Below are 14,340 nucleotides of genomic sequence, written 5' to 3' on the forward strand. Positions count from 1 at the left end.
CTGGCATTATAAGCAACCTCTGGAGTTCGTGTCTTCTCTGTCATGTTCCTCTCTGTTTTAAGTGGGGGCCACAGACTTATAACGGTGTTGATGTAATTAGATCACTATTGCAACTCTGTTGATCTTTTTTTTTTTAAACCAGAGAAAAGCACACTGATTTTTTTCTTTTACTCTCATAGTGTTCTTACTACCAATAATTATACTTTTCTCCTGAATGTTTTGGGATGGTATTGGTAAACACAGTATTATTTTGTGGTTAAGTTTAAGCTAAGACTATTTGGGTTCAATTCTCAGCCTTGCCACTTACTAATTGTGTGACCTGAGGAAAGCTATTTTATATAACTCTTGCCTGAGTTTTCTTATCTGTAAAACAGGAATTATAAAATTACTTTATAGCCATATGTTGAGGATTAAATCATTTTGTAAAGAACAATGCCTACAAATTGTATAGGCTGAATAAATATTAGTTATTAAATATTATTAAAAGTTATCCACTTACTAAAGTTGTATTCTTAGAAAACTCTAGCAGACTTTAAAAGTAAAAATATTTAGGGGTGCCTGACTGGCTCAGTTGGTGGAGCATGTGTGAGTTCAAGCCCCACGTTGGGTGTAGAGATTACTTAAAAAAAAAAAAAGTAAAACTGTTTAAGACAAAAAAAATTCAACTTAGTTATTTTTAGGTTGGAGTTTGAACACACAAACTCTCAAACCCTTTTCATACTGTTACAGAATGATGTTTTATTTTTTCAAACTTTAATGTGCATACAGATTACTCAGGGATCTTGTTAGATTCTTGGTAAGACCCGAGAAGCTACCTGTCTAGTAAGCTCCACTGGTAATCTGGATGTAGCTAAGTCCTTTGGCCATACCTTGAGTATTAAAGTTATAGAATGTTCCAGTAAGTGGTTCTCAGTCCCTCTGTCAGTACTTTATAAAACACTTGAGTGGTTTTTTTTTTTAAGATTTTATTTTTAAGTTATCTCTACACCCAACGTAGGATTCAGCTCACAACGCCGAGAGCAAGAGTCACACACTCTACTGACTGAGCCAGCCAGGTGCCCCTGTTTTGTTTTGTTTTAATATGCTTAGGCTCCATCTCAGACTGGTTAAATCAGATCTCTGGCATTGTGTTCTGAGCATCATCATCATTATTACTATTTTATTATTTTTGTAAAAAATACTCTAATTCATTCTCATGTGTAAACAGCATTTAACCGATTGAACTACCCAGGTGCCCCCAATATATTACTTCCTTAAGTTGTGTTTCCATACTTCTTGCATCCATTTCCCATATTGCACCAATTTTGAGGGAGAGGCAGTAAATATTTTCTCATAGACTATCATGTTTTCAGAAAATAGTTTCCAAAGTGATCAAGATCATACTGGATTTTATTCTATCTAGCCACGATGTATCAGTTAGAATCTGGACAGGGAAGCAATCTACACTAGATCTTTCTGCCAAGAAAATTTAATATAGTGAATGGATTATACAGGTGTTGGAGGTTGAAAAAACAAAAGGGAAATACTAGAGTAACACAGGGAAAATAATTGCAGAAAGCCACAACCATCAGTACTGGGAGAACAAAAAAGGGCTTAGGAGTAGAGTTGGGGCTCACAACTTATGGCGGGAGTACCGCCTGGCTGCTGCTGATACTTCTGAGAGTGCTGTAAAAATTGGTGGCTGTGACCAACTGCTGCTGCTGGAGTGGAGGGCCTATGCTAGGGCAGCCCTGACTGGAAAAAGCAAGTTTCTCCTTCTAGTGCCCTTATTGGCAGCATGAAGAAGTAGTTTCCAGAGTCGATTTTCAGCATCACTGTGCTGAGTATTAAAGGGTGGATTTGGAGCTAAAAGACAGTAGCTGAATAATGAGCACATACAGCTTTCTCCTCTTCTGGTTACATGACGGCATGGGCTTTTGGTCTCCTGGTCTCTTTCTTAGCTACTGAGACTGCTGCATGCTCTTAGAGTCTAGGATTTGGAATGAAAGGAGTTGTTATTAAATTAACTCATCTAGGGGTGCCTGGGTGGCTCAGTCTGTTAAGCATCTGCCTTCGGCTCAGGTCATGATCCCGGAGTCCTGGGATTGAGCCCCAAGTCAGGCTCTCTGCTCAGCGAGGAGCCTGCTTCTCCCTCTCCATTTGCCTGCCATTCTGCCTACTTCTGCTCTCTCTCTCTGTCAAGTAAATAAATAAAATCTTTAAAAAAATAAATTAACTCATCTAGTTCATGTGATTCAGGGACATGTGATGGGACTACCTGCTCTAAGTTAACTCTGTCACAGCCTTTCTTGGGATCTGAGATTTAATCATTAGATACTAATTCCTTTGGCTCTCAAGGGGTTTCTATTTTTCAAGATCCCTTATTTAAAATACAAAAATTGGGGCATCTGGGTGACTCAGTAGGTTAAACATCTAACTTTAAAAGTAAAAATATTTAGTGGTGCCTGACTGGCTCAGTTGGGATCAAGCTCTGTGTTAGGCTCCCTGCTCAGCGGGAAGTCTGCTTGTCCCTCTGCCCGTTCCCCTGTTCATACTCTCTCTCTCTCAAATAAATAAATAAAATCTTGAATAAAATAAAATACAAAGATTGTGGGAGGAATAATGATGCTTTTAAACCAGAGGTTAAAAATTGATTGCTTATTGGCCAAACAATGGCCTGCAGTAAGAACCAGTCTTTGAACAGATTATACCTTCTCTCTCATTCTAATATTCTTCTTCCTGCAGAATTCTCAAATATTAATATGTCTGTGAATTATTTGGGGATTGTTAAAATGCAGATTCAGATTCAGTCTGTCCCTGGATAGGGCCTGAGATTCTGCATTTCTAACAAGCTCCAATGGGAGGCTAAAGCTACTGGTCCCTAGATTAGACTTTTCTTCTCCCTTTGCTGCTTTGAAAACCACTGGTCTGGCTTGCATCTGCTGTTGGACCTGGGTTTGAGTAGTTGAATGGTGAGTGATCATAAAGGAAGAGTTTCTTGCAAGCTTAACTTTCTAGAAATATTTTGAGCAATCTTAATAGAGATTTATAACTGTTTCTTTACAGGTGGAATCAGAAGGGCATATGCCTCTGAATAGGTTGAATTTTTGTCCATGATTTTGTTTGACTGCATTGTCTGTTCTGGATGCAGAGGCATGTCTATCACTTGTAGTTTTCCTGGGTTCTTTTCAGTAATTGCATACATGTTTAAGGGGAACTGACTAATGGGAGATAGGATAGGAAGACAATTAATAAATTCATGCATGAGATATCTTGCCTTCATTAGAGCGATTATTCTTGATTAAATAGAGCTACCTCTGGATTTCAAAAATTGCCTTTGGTTTGAATTTCATACTAATTGCATTCCGCCACTTTTGACACTTTCATATACTTAAACTTGTCATCAAAGCATAGGGTTTTGCCTTGAGCCAAATAAATGGTAGTCTTTTTATTTTTTAAAGGATTTTATTTACTTATTTGAGAGAGACAGAGACAGAGAGTGAGTGCGGAGGGGCGAGGGAGAGGGAGAGAGAAACTCAAGCGGACTCAGTGTTAAGTTGGGAGCCGGATCCCACACCCCTGAGATCAGGACCTGAGCTGAAACAGAGAGTCGGATGCTCAACAGACAGCGCCGCCCGGGTGCACCAAATAAATGGTAGTCTATCTTAATGGAACTTTGAAGGCAGCCCAAATTTATGAAGTTGTTAATTGCTCTTTACATTTGGATTTTACTTTAGCAAGCCATACCTAGTCACATGTGTAAAACATTAATCTTTTAGTCAGTCGCTATCCTTCAAGATTCTCTCTCTGCAGCTGCCTCATCCCCATTCCTGGATCTTTCCTTTTTTCTCTACAGACTTAGATTTTCAAAGATTCTAGGTACTTTCTTTTTGTCTGATATGAATATTATCCTTAAATTTTTAATTCAGGCTATGAATAGAGAAATAATTGGCCCCTTTATCAGCTGAGGTGAAAGAGTTAAAATGAAAGTTAAGGATTTAGGGGATTCCTACGAAAAGAAGGGTGAAAACTCAGTTTTGGGATCCTAAACAAAGCATTTTGATTGGCATATAGAGACCCTTGTATGTACATAAACGCCCATATTTGAATATTTATAGAAGATAATCTGTCAAAATTACTGTTATTTTAATTTGCCAAGCTTGGCTGATTGCTGCAGTTGGATGTTAGTTGAATTCTAGATGAGGAACTGTAAATATGATCTAGTGTGAAACATGTTTTTTGTCCTTGAAGCGGTTTGAATATCCGCCCCCCCCGTTTGTGTGTGTGTGTGTGTGTGTGTGTGTGTGTGTGTGAGCCTTTTTGTATAGCTGAACTTCCATGTTCTTTGTTAGGGGAAAAAAAATTAAAGTGGTGTGAGAACAGTAAATATTAAAAAAATTTTTTTAGTTGGAAAAAAATTTATTCACATTTAGTGATCAGGAATTATTTAAATAAACTATTTTTTCAGTCTTCAAAGGAGCTATCTCTAGAGATTTCAAACCTAAGGACATGTATCTCATTTGAATGGCCTGTGAGATTTTAATGTGAGATATGTTTCATGTTAACAACAAAGAAAATGTATAATTGTAGATAATTAATGTTACCCCTTTCTTTTCTCATTTTGAACAGTGATAATTTTACTGACCCAGATTCAAGCAATAATATCTTCCTTTGGAAATACCATGTGGTTTTGTCAGCTTATGTTCTAGTGGAAGGAAGGTAAGCCATTTTTCACAGTTAATATTGAAATAACTTTATTAATAAATCAAATTTTTCTCTTTAAAAGTTAAGAAATCCTTTTCTCTTTAGGTAGGTAGTGTTCCTTCACCCAGAAAGCACTATATTATTTATTGATGCTGTATCACTTTCCTTAAAAGATTCCACTGATACTACATTATTTCAGCTCTGGAGATAACCAGTGACTTTCTAAAAATCATGTGACATTTTTTGGAGCAGGAGTACATTCTGTGCTCTATCTGCTAGACTATCTTGTCTCTTAGCCATTTTCACCTTGATAGTTTATTTTTACATATATATAACCACTTTTCAGTATGAGAGAGTCTTAATTTTTGTTTTTTTTTTGCTTTTGATGTTTTATCCCTTGTGAACTGACATAATTGGCTCCATTTTTATTGGTTATTACTTTAGCTAGAAACTATGCCAATTACTGAGTCTTAGTTTTAGTTAGATTCTGACTTTGTTTTAGGATTGCAGGAATGTGGGGTCTCAAGAATATATTTTATGTTTAGCAAATTAAGAATGGAGCTTTTAGAGCATTCTTTTCTTTCACAAGTGTTCATCTTCATTCTCATTTGACAACCTCTTTTTGGGTCGATTAATCTTTTTTCTAGGAGCTTATGTGTGTGTGTGTGTGTGTGTGTGTGTGTGTTACTGTAGTCACTTTTCCCAATGCTTTTGTGACCATCCACAAATCATTTCCTATGTATTTCACCCTAATTCCTCATTATCCTCGTAGGAAAAGTATTTGTCCAGCATTGTAGCTCTCCTCTGGCTGAAGAGTAAGATTATTAATAATTATTTAAGATGTTACCCTTGTTTCTAATTTTGTAAGGGTTCACCATCTGTTCAATATATTAAGGGCTCAGGAATGTCTGTTGTACCTAATACATCACAGATGTGGAAATAATAATAATAAAGTTACATTTATGTGAAGTGAAGATACTGCTAATATGTTCCCTTAGGTTTGGTTATTCTGACATTCTTGTTACGTTTGGGGACTTCTTTGCAACATGCTTTCAAATTTCTTAAGGTGAATTCAGTATTTTCATCTTATTTAACCAGCATGCCTTTGATTAAGTATGTTAAAACTCAGTTGAATAAAATTTAAGTCAATAATATAAAGAGTAATGAGCTGTTTTACAGTGTAATTTGGAAAAAAAATTAGCTGTATTTCTTGTTATAAGAACAGCAGACAGCACTATACAGTGGACTATGATTTTCTAAGTAAATTAATTTTGATAAAGGTTAATTCCACAATAGCAAATGCTGGGAATTGGCATCCAAATGTCAAATTTCACATACAAATTTTAGTTTTTTACTGATTTTTTTTTCTCCAGAGGAAGAATATGAAAACTTGAGTTTGTTTAGAAGGTATTATCTTTCTATTTTAGGAATTAAGAAATAGGCTTTATTTTTCTGCAAATTGAGCAGCAAAGATACCAGTGAATTGCAGTTTTTACTGATAGATTTTTTAAAAAGCTCCTATGGAAATCTAATATTTAGGTCTTTATTTAGGAGCTGTTTTAGTTTGTAATAATTCAGGATCTAAATGATCCCTATAATTTTTGATTATGTGTTTTCATTGCTTCAGAAAGAAAGGATGGAGTGTATTGTTTAATAATTTGCATTTTGGTATTACTTATAGGGTGAACTGTATGATCAGTCGTATTTTAGGTAATTTATGTGCTGTTGAGACAAATTCAGATCTGTTTTCTCTCTCTCCTTAATAGCATAAGAGTGTTATATATCACTTTATCAATTAGTAAAATGTGAAGGTAAAAATTGAAAATGGAGATTTTTCAGTGGTTTTTGGTCTGGCATATAAGTTATCACTCTATCCTGACAGTAAGTAAGAAACTGAACAAACTGAAAAATCTTTCAACTTTCTTAGATCTTTCATAGAGGTGAGGTCACAGGGCAAGCTACTATCCCCAAACTGGAGAGACAGACAGGCAAATACGGAGAATGACAACTTACTCTAGCAGAGCATAGGAGCAGAGACCTCTAAGGGAACGCAGTACTGGGTAGAAAAAAACCTAAAATGTAATTAACTAGTTGCCAGAGGCTCAATATGGACAAGTCTGAGGTAGAAACTCCGGGGAGGCCCGAGCATAGGAATCCCACACTTTCATGGTTTTACTCCAGTTCTATCATATCTTCACAGTGAGTATTAGAGAAAAATGCCCTGGTACTTCCTACAGGGAAAGGGGAAAGCAATAATTTCGAAATATGCCAAGGCATTCTGTTTTTCTTAACAAGATTTACCCTAAAGAAAAGTTATTTTATCAGTGTCTAACCTATTAAGGTATTTTCAGAGTCTAACTGACCTGGAGGAAGGGGAATACCCAACTCGAGCCTGCTTTAGCCTTCCATGTAGGGGAAGATAAGTGTCCAGTTCCAGCCATCCTGTTCCTCCTCTAGCCGTCCTCTTCGACCTAAGGGGTGTGTGTGTGTGTGTGTTTGTGTGTGTGTGTGTGTGGCTGGGTGGGGAGCGGGGGGTAGGTGCAGGAGGACTGAGAAGAACTTGTGAAGGTCATAACTTGGGAGCACAGACTCACTAAAAGATTAAGACCTAATCAAAGGACTATAGAACACTTCTCCTACCCCACATTACTAAATGCCTGTTTGCCACAGTTCCTTTTATCCAGTGCATCATGTCTGGCTTCCAACAAAAAAATTATAAGGCATGTTAAAAAGCAGAAAGCACAGTTTACAGAGACAGAGCAAGCATCAGAATCAGACTCAAACATAGCAGGGATATTGGAATGATCAGACCAGGAATTTAAAACAATTATGACTAATATGCCAAGGGCTCTAATGAAGAAAATAGGCAACATGAAAGAACAGATGGATAATGTAAGTAGAAAGATGAAATTCTGAGAAAGAAAAAGAAATGCTAGAAATAAAACAATACTGTAATAGAAATGAAGAATGCCTTTGATGGGCTTATTAGAAGACCAAACATGGCTGAGAAAAGATTCTCTCTGAGCTTGAGGATATGTCAGTAGAAACTTCTAAAATTAAAAAGTAACAAGGGGCACCTGGGTGGCTCAGTTGGTTGAGTATCCAACTCTTGGTTTCGGCTCAGGTCGTGATCTTGGGGTCGTGGGATCAGGCCCTGTGTTGGGCTCTGTGCTCAGTGTGGAGTCTGCTTGAGGCTCTCTCTCTCTCTCTGCCCCTCCCCACCACTCTCTCTCACTAAAATAAAAGAAGAATTAATACATATTCTTCTGAACTGTTCCAAAAATAGAATGGAAGGAAAACTTCCAAACTCATTTTATGAGGCCAGCATTACCTTGATCAAAACCAGACAAAGAACCCATCAAAAAGGAGAACTTCAGATCAATATCCCTGATGAACATGGATGCAAAAATTCTCACCTAAATACTAGCCAATAGGATCCAACAGTATATTAAAAGATTATTCATCATGACCAATTGGGATTTATTCCTGAGCTGCAGGGTTGGTTCAACATCCACAAATCAATCAATGTGATACAATATATTAATAAGAGAAAGAACAAGAACCATATGATCCTCTCAATAGATGCAGAAAAAGCATTTGACAAAGTACAGCATCCTTTCTTGATTAAAACTCTTCACAGTGTAGGGATAGAGGGTACATACCTCAATATCATAAAAGCCATCTGTGAAAAACCCACAGCGAATATCATTCTCAATGGGGAAAAACTGAGAGCTTTCCCCCTAAGGTCAGGAACACGGCAGGGATGTCCACTATCACCACTGCTATTCAACATAGTATTGGAAGTCTAGCCTCAGCAATCAGACAACAAAAGAAATAAAAGGCATCCAAATCAGCAAAGAAGAGGTCAAATTCTCACTCTTTGCAGATGATATGATACTTTATGTGGAAAACCCAAAAGACTCCACCCAAAAACTGCTAGAACTCATACAGGAATTCAGTAAAGTGGCAGGATATAAAATTAATGCACAGAACTCAGTTGCATTTCTATATAGCAACAACAAGACAGAAGAAAGAGAAATTAAGGAGTCGATCCCATTTTAAATTGCACCCAAAACCGTAAGATACCTAGGAATAAATCTAACCAAAGAGGCAAAGAATCTGTACTCAGAGAACTATAAAATACTCACGAAAGAAATTGAGGAAGACACAAAGAAATGGAAGAACATTCTATGCTCATGGATTGGAAGAACAAATACTGTGAAAATGTCTGTGCTACCTAGAGCAATCTACACATTTAATGCAATCCTTATCAAAATACCATCAAGTCTTTTCAAAGAAATGGAACAAATAATCCTAAAATTTGTATGGAACCAGAAAAGACCCCGAATAGCCAGAAGAATGTTGAAAAAGAAAAGCAAAGCTGGTGGCATCACAATTCTGGACTTCAAGGTCTATTACAAAGCTGTCATCATCAAGGCAGTATGGTACTGGCACAAAAACAGACACATAGATCAATGGAACAGAATAGAGAGCCCAGAAATGGACCCTCAACTCTGTGGTCTTCGACAAAGCAGGAAAGAATGTCCAATGGAACAAAGACAGTCTCTTCAACAAATGGTGTTGGGAAAATTGGACAGCCACATGTAGAAGAATGAAACTGGACCATTTCCTTACACCACACACAAAAATAGACTCTAAATGGTTGAAAGACCTAAATGTGAGACAGTAATCCTCAACCTCTTCGACCTCAGCTGCAGCAACTTCTTTGTAGAAACATCGCCAAAGGCAAGGGAAGCAAGGGCAAAAATGAACTATTGGGACTTCATCAAGATAAAAAGCTTTTGCACAGCAAAAGAAACAGTCAGCAAAACCAAAAGACAACCGACAGAATGGGAGAAGATATTTGCAAATGACATATCAGATGAAGGGTACTTAGTATCCAAAATCTATAAAGAACTTATCAAACTCAACATCTAAAGAACAAATAATCCAATCAAGAAATGGGCAGAAGACATGAACAGACATTTCTGCAAAGAAGACATCCAAATGGCCAACAGACACATGAAAAAGTGCTCAACATCACTTGGCATCAGGGAAATCCAAATTAAAACCTCAATGAGATACCACCTCACACCAGTCAGAATGGCTAAAATTAACAAGTCAGGAAATGACAGATGTTGGCAAGGATGAGGAAAAAGGGGAACCCTCCTACACTGTTGGTGGAAATGCAAGCTGGTGCAGCCACTCTGGGAAACAGTATGGAGGTTCCTCAAAAAGTTGAAAATAAAACTACCCTATGACCCAGCAGTTGCACTACTGGGTATTTACCCCAAAGATACAAATGTAGTGATCCGAAGGGGCATGTGCACCCCAATGTTTATAGCAGCAATGTCCACAATAGCCAAACTATGGAAAGAGCCTAGATGTCCATCGACAGATGAATGGATAAAGAAGATGTGATACACACACACACACACACACACACACACACACACACACACACACACTGGAATATTATGCAGCCATCAAAAAATGAAATCTTGCCATTTGCAATGACGTGGATGGAACTAGAGGGTATTATGCTAAGGAAAATAAGTCAGTCAGAGAAAAGTATCATATGATCTCACTGATATGAGGAATTTGAGAAACAAGACAGAGGATCATAGGGGAAGGGAGGGAAAAATGAAACAAGACTAAACCAGAGAGAGAGACAAACCATAAAAGAGACTCTTAATCTCAGGAAACGAACTGAGGATTGCTGGAGTGGAGGGGGGTGGGAGGGATGGTGTGGCTGGGTGATGGACATTGGGGAGGGTATGTGCTATGGTGAGCGCTGTGAATTGTGTAAGACTGATGAATCACAGACCTGTACCCCTGAAACAAATAATACATTATATGTTAATAAAATAATCAAATGCATATCTAGAACAAAATAAAATAAATGGATAAATTTTAAAAAAAGAAAAAAAAGATTTAAAAAGCAAGGAGAAAAAAGCCTGAAAAAAATTAAAAAATAACCAAGGACTGTGGGACAATTTCAAAAGGTATAATATATGCATAATGGGGATTCTAGAAGGAAAGGAAGGAGAAGAAGGAAGAGGAAATATTTGAAGCAATAATGATGGCGTATTTCACCAAATTAATGTCAGGGTCCAAACCACAGATCCAGGAAGTTTGGAGAACACCAGGCAAGGTAAGTCCCCAAACTTCACCTAGGCATATCATAATCAAACTGCAAAAAATCAAACAGGAAGTAATCTTGAAAGAAGCCAGAAGGGAAAAAACACCTTATCTATAGAGGAGCAAAGGTAAGAATTACATCTGACTTCTATTCAGAAATCATGCAAGCAAGAAAAGAGTGGAGTGGAATACTTAAAGTGTTGGGAGAAAAATTGAACAATCTAGAATTCTGTATCCTGCTAAATTATCCTTAAAAAAGAAGGAAAATAAAGACTTTCTCAGATAACAAAAATGTAGAAAATTCTTGCTAGTGGGCTTGCCTTTTAAGACATATTAAAAGTTCTTCAGAGAAGGAAAATTGTACAGGCCAGAAACTTGGATCTACATTAAAAAAGGGAAGACCATTAGAGAAAGATTAGGTGAAGGGAAATAACTTTAAAATAACTTTTGAATAACTTTAAAATAACTTTTATTTTTCTTAATTGACTAACAGATAACATAATTTGTTTAAAATAATAACAATGTATTCAATGAGTGTATCTTAAATATAAGTGAAATGAGTGACAGCAATGATACAGGGGTTGGGAAGGAGGAATTAAGAATATTCTGTTATAAGGTACTTGTATTTCACTACCCATGAAGTGGACTTGGATTAGTTGTAAATGTATAATGTGAACTCCAGGGAAACAAAGAAAGTGAAAAAAGAGGTATAATTGACATGCTAAGAAGGGAGAGAAAATGGAATCTCATAAAATCCTCAGTTAAAACCACAAAAGAAAAAGAGTGGAAGATATAAATAGGAACAAAGAACAAGGGTAATGAATAGAAAACAGTAACAAATAGGGTAGATATCAGTCCAGGTGTATCAGTAATTAGTTTACATGCCAGTGGTCTAAATATACTCAGTTAAAAGAGACCATCAGAGTGGATCAAAGGATAAGACTCAACTATATGTTGTCAACAGAAACCCACTTCAAATGTGAAGACACATACAGAATAAAAATAAAAGGTTGGAGAAGTGTATACCATACTAACACTAATCAAAAGAAAGCTGGAATAGCTCTATTAACTTCGGACAGAGCAGGCTTCAGAGCAAGGAAAATCTTCAAGTGTAAACAGGAGCATTATATAATGACAATGGGGTCAATTCTTTAGGAAGACATAATCCTTAAAGTGTGTGCATCAAAATATGTGAGGCAAAAACTGAGAGAATTGCAAAAAGAAAAATAGATGAATCCACGATTATAGTTGGGTATCTCAACACTCTTGTCTTAAAAATGGACAGATCTAGCAGGCAGAAAATCAGGACATACTTGAACTCAATGGCACCATCAATCAACCAGACATAATTGACATTTGTAGATTACTTCATCCAATAACAGCAGAATACACATTCATCTCAGGAATGAAAATGGGGCGCTTGGGTGGCTTAGTAAGTTAAGTGTCCTCCTCTTGGTTTTGGCACAGGTCATGATCTCAGGGTCATGAGATCAAGACCCGTCTCGGGCTCTGTGCTCAGTGGGAAGTTTGCTTGAGATTCTTTCCCCCTCCCGCTCCTTCCCCCGTGCTCCTCCCCCTGTTCATGCGCGCACTCACTCTCTTAAAATCTTAAAAAAAAAAAATGAATGAAAATGGTATTATTCAGAAACTTCAGAGTTCATTTTAGACTTTAATTTGTTTCCTGTAGGATTTGCATCATAAACAAGATCAGAGAAAAGAAAGATGAGGACTCATTTTAAAAAATACAACAAATTATCACCTGCCTCCCCTCTACCTCTTACATATTCTAGGGTAAGAATTTTAGAACTTTGATTTTATTGTGATACTTATACATTTTTCTGGCCTCGAGTTTGGTATAATGAATGAGTGTATGTGAGTTATATACTTTTATAAATGAAACCTACCTGGCACTCTCTCATTCATTAGCTACTAAGAATATTTCATACAACTCTTTGGTCCCGTGTAGCAAAATTTGAAAATTACTCTGAAATATGAATCTTTCATGCCTTGGCCAGTATTTGATAATTATTGACCTTTGCTCCTGAATAATAGAGCTCTAGATGTCTGACTGCTTTATTAATTTTTGAGTAGATTTTGAGTAAGAACAGAGGCAGATGAGAAAGGACAGGTGAGAATTTGTAAAGGAAGAGAATATTTTAACTGGATTTCAGACGGTTTTATAGGCTAGTAGAAGACAGATACTTTGAGTGATACATTGCCGAACTTCCTTAAGGAGAGATGAAAATGACTTAGATTTGATTTTATATTTGAAATGGTGGTGTTTCTTTCCCATTCTGAGACCAGCCTTTTCTCCCTGCTCTTGCTGTCCTGTAGAGCTATGCTAGTGGGGAGCAGGATCATAGGTTTGCATTAGTGGAATGTAGGAGTATTGGGTAGAATGGGGAGTAGTATTTCACCTTCTTTCTCTAAACTTTAATTCTCTTTCTTTGTTGCTCAAAGTAGTGTTTCAAGAATTGGCACCTGGTTCAAGAGGGTCTGATTCTTAGCAAAACTATTCTAATGACAAAAGGCATTCAGTGTTTTCCTATTGGATTATTGGATTCATATTGGGTTGACATCTATTTGCATGCTAAATGCTGTATCATTGTTATCTTTTGTCTGCCTGGTAGACTCATGATAGTGACCTTACAGGGATTACCAGCAGAGATACCATTCTCTAAAGGAATTAGAAATCTTATTAAAATGGATTTGGTAAAATTTGTTCCCTTTTCTATAGAAAAACAAAGAAATAAAACTGAAAACAGGGGTGCCTGGGTGGCTTAGTTGGTTAAGCATCTGACTCTTGGTTTTGGTTCAGGTCATGATCTCAGGCTCGTGAGATCGAGCCCTGTGCTGGGCATGGAGCCTGCTTGAGATTCTCTCCCTTTGCCCCTCCCCCCCACATACTCTCTCTCTTAAAAAAAAAAAAAAAAACCCTGAAAACAAAAATAAAATGATACATCAAATAAACTTCCCTCCTTGGATCACAATCATGGTTTGAGGACAGATCTATCAATGTATAATTCCAGGGTTTCTGTCCTGTCTTAGCTGCCTATTTTCTGTACAAACCTTGATCAAGTCAAATCACTTCTTACCTCAGTTTCTTCATCTTCAAAATGGAGATTGTGCCTATCTTATAAAGCAGTTGTAAGAATTAAATGACGAAATATGTGCCAAGTGCCTGGGTCATGTCTGACACAGAACAAGTGTTACTTCTCTTCCTCCTTCCTTTTGCCATCAAGATTATCTGGGTTCCACCTCTTGAATTCACTAGTTACTGATTGTGAGATCAAATTATTTTGTTTTTCTGAGCCTCATTTTCCTTTAACATGAGATCATTAACACCCATTTTATAAAGTTGTGGTTGGAATTCAGTTCCTAGTGTAGTCTTAAGAAATTTTTGTTGAATCTGAATGTGAATGTTAAGGTGCTAAAAACTTACATAAATATGTGAGTTTTGCTGGATAGATCTTTTGGACACAGATCCACAATATATTTTTAGGAATATATACTAAG

General features: G+C 36.9%; 1 protein-coding gene across 9 annotated transcripts in view; it reads left to right on the plus strand.

The window, feature by feature from the left end:
* Positions 1-14,340, plus strand: part of FUT8 (fucosyltransferase 8) — a 316,924-nt gene that overhangs the window by 103,759 nt on the left and 198,825 nt on the right. For 4 of the 9 annotated variants that reach the window (XM_032405322.1, XM_032405321.1, XM_032405327.1 and 1 more), the window contains one exon: positions 4,609-4,698. The exons of 2 other annotated variants lie outside the window; for them this stretch is intronic. The gene's annotated coding sequence lies outside the window, so the exon portion shown is untranslated. Of the gene's footprint in view, positions 1-3,440; positions 3,635-4,608; positions 4,699-12,511; positions 12,616-14,340 lie in introns of those variants that run through there. 3 more of the 9 variants (XM_032405324.1, XM_032405323.1, XM_032405325.1) reach the window with 2 other exon arrangements.

The sequence above is a fragment of the Phoca vitulina genome, unplaced genomic scaffold (genome assembly GCF_004348235.1).
Source record: "Phoca vitulina isolate PV1807 unplaced genomic scaffold, GSC_HSeal_1.0 scaffold7, whole genome shotgun sequence".
Lineage (NCBI taxonomy): Eukaryota > Metazoa > Chordata > Mammalia > Carnivora > Phocidae > Phoca > Phoca vitulina.